Genomic DNA, 3167 nt, shown 5'->3' with positions numbered 1-3167 from the left:
AACGCGTTAACCGTCTGGGGTCCAGTCAGACATTCACCAACAATGCACTAACCATCTGGGGGTCTGGTTGGATTCAGAACACTGAATTATCACAGATAACCACCCTTACCCTAGTTTCACTTAATGAGAGCTATCACAATGCAATCAAGTATGGTTTATTACAGCAACAGATAACCAGGTTCTTTTGGATAGCCAGCGATAGTGACTGTCTGCAAAAGCAAGCTAGCATGCATGAAATATTCAGGTGTTACAGGTGTTACAGGTGCGCAGTCTAGAAATAAACACGTTAAAAGGATCAAAGACTCTAGAGAGATTTATAAGCAAGTATTCAGATCTCACCCAAAGGCGTCCCAATGGGGGGGAAGAGAGGCTCAGCCCGTCAACTGATCCCAGGAGTCAGGAGGTCCTAAGGATGTTGTATTTCCTCGGGATGGTATCTCCCCTGACAGTGGTATCTTCCCTAACATGCCCTCTCTCTTAGGCCAATTTATATTATTTTCTATCTTTTACATAGAGGTGGAGCTTGAGTGGCTCTAGTCAAGCATATCTTAGTTATGATTGGTGAAAAGTTCTCCCATCTCCGTTTAAAGTAATAGGCTCCGAGAAATTCAGAGTGCATGCTCGGTGAGGGGTGGTTGTACCTTGGAGGCGGGTAGCTTTTGGGATGGAAGCGTGTTTTGGTATTATAATGATATTATAATGAGGAAAAAGTACACTAGGGTACAGCATTTTTCAAAACATTACAGGTCCTTGGCTCAGAGTGGCAAAAGTGCAGTTTATCGGTCTCAGTGTGCACAAGAACAATAGAGTCCCCACCTGGTTACAGAGCCGAGCCGTGGTGTCTCCACTCCACTCTACACTCCGTACTGTTCCTTAGGGCTAGCACACCAAGTTTCCCCAGCACAATAGCATCTAAGGTTGGGAGCCTAGGGAACGCTCAGGTAATGCAGCTATGCCCTACCCTGAAGGCCTCTTCAATGCTGTACATTTTCTTTAAAATTAGAATGTTAGTTTTATTTCCCTAGTTACCTCAGGCAATTACACCACAGCTGTGCATCAGTCAGCAGGTGGTGAGCAAGTGCATTGTGCATTACTTGTTTTGTACACATTATTATTTGGGCTCCCCGGTACACAAAAGACAGGGATCTCCTGGAAAGAGTCCAGCAGAGGGCCACAAAGATAATATAGGGCCTGGAGCATCTTCCCTATGAGGAAAGGCTGAGACCTGGGTCTGTTCAGCCTGGAGAAAAGAACACTGAGATGGGATCTCATCAATGTGTATAAATACCTGAGGTGTGGGGGACAGAGGGATTTGGCCAACCTCTCTTCAGTGGTTTGTGGGGACAGAACAAGGGGTAATGGCCACAAGATAGAGCACAGGAAGTTCCACACCAATTTGTAAAAGAACTTCTCCACGGTGAGGGTGACAGAGCACTGGAACAGGCTGCCCAGGAAGGTTGTGGAGTCTCCTTCTCTGGAGATATTTAAGGCCCGTCTGGATGCCTACTAGGGCAGCCTGCTCTAAGGAACCTGCTTTGGCAGGGGGGTTGGACTTGATGATCTTTCAAGGTCCCTTCCAGCCCCTTCAATTCTGTGATTACTAGTAATATTATCATTTTATTATTATTATTATTTTTCTGTCTTAATAAAGAGTCTTTATGTCAACCCACAGGCTTCACTTCACTTTCCTATTTCTCTCCCCCATACCCATCCCAGAGAGCAAGAAAACGGCTGTGTGGTGCTTAGCTGCTGGCTGGGATAAAACCACAGGAGTACTTTCAGCCACTGGAGATACCAGGGATTGAACCTGGGACCTCATACATGCAAAGCATTGGCTCTACCACTGAGCTACATCCCCTTGCCCTATAGAGCCCACTGCCGCTGTGGCTGTGTACTTTGCCTCATATTGGAGTTCTAGCTGGTCTGGCACTGCAGCATTCAGCAGTGGCATGACTTCATTCAGGCCATGATAGTCCACTGTTAGTCTCCACTCACCATTAGAATTTCACACTGGCTATATGGGACTTTTACAAGGTGAATAAGTCTTTCTGATCTCTCCTTGGTTCTCCAGTTGGCAAATTAGCTTATGGATGGGAATCAAGGAGTCTCGGTTAGTGTGATATTGCTGCCAGTGCACAGCTGTGGTAGCAGTTGGCACCTGCTCTTCTTTGACCCTCAACAACCCCATAACAGAAGGGTCCTCCGAGAGACTGGGCAAGGTATACAACTGTTTAATGTCCTCTGTCTCTAAGGCAACTATGCCAAAAGCCCACCAGAATCCTTTTTGGTCTGTAAAAAGACTATTCTGAGATAGTCTATGCCAAGGATGCACGGAGCATCCGGGCTGGTCACAATATGGTGCTTTTGCTACTCATTCCCAGTTAGACTCACTTCAGCCTCCAATACAGTCAACTTCTGGGATCCCCCCATCAACTCATAAATACAGATGGGTTCTGGCCCTTTATAGCTTGATGGCATTACAGTACACTGTGCACCAGTGTCTACTAAAGCCTTATACTTCTGTGCGTCTGATGTGCCAGGCCATCAAACCCATACAGTCCAATAAACTCGATTGTCCCTTTCGTCCCTCTGGCTGGAGGCAGGGCCCCTCTAATCCTCGTCAGTGTACTGGGTCTGGCTGGAATGTTAACTTTCCCGGCAGCAGCCCATTCAGTGCTGTACTCTGTACTTGTAGCTGGAACAGCAGTGTTATCACACCAGTGTTGTGTCTACTGCTGAGCAGCAGTGGCACAGCATTGGGCCTTTCTCTAACCCTCCTAGGGGGTGGGCAAAAAGTGAGGAGAGAAACATCACTAGGGCAGCTGACCTAAACCAATCAAAGGGATATTCCATACCATGTGGTGTCACACTCAGCAATAAAAGGTGGAAACAGGAAGAAGAGGGGAGGGGTGGGCTCTCGTTGAGAAGACGTCGGTCCTCCTCTCAAACACCGGCTGCGTGCGTTGAGGCCTTGCTTCAAGGACGTGGTCAATCATCGCTCATTTGTGGGAAGTAGAGAGTAATTTCTTTCCTCTGCACTTCCATACAGTTTTCATTTATTTTGTTTGTTTGTTTTCCTCCCTTTTTCCCCTTTCCCTTTTATTTTCCCCTTAGTTAAATTGTTTAGTTCATGGTAGTCTTTATTTAATTATTATAATTATTTCCCT

At 46.4% G+C, this 3167-nt stretch overlaps 1 non-coding gene across 1 annotated transcript; it reads right to left on the bottom strand.

Moving 5' to 3' along the window:
* Nucleotides 1-1786: 1786 nt before the first annotated feature.
* TRNAA-UGC lies at nt 1787-1858 on the bottom strand. Its single transcript has one exon. It is a non-coding gene; the product is annotated as a tRNA-Ala (tRNA).
* Nucleotides 1859-3167: the final 1309 nt, after the last annotated feature.

Source organism: Aythya fuligula, chromosome 3 (genome assembly GCF_009819795.1).
Source record: "Aythya fuligula isolate bAytFul2 chromosome 3, bAytFul2.pri, whole genome shotgun sequence".
Taxonomy (NCBI): Eukaryota; Metazoa; Chordata; class Aves; order Anseriformes; family Anatidae; genus Aythya; species Aythya fuligula.
Note: the sequence above shows the minus strand (reverse complement) of the source record. Positions and strands in the feature narration are given on the sequence as shown.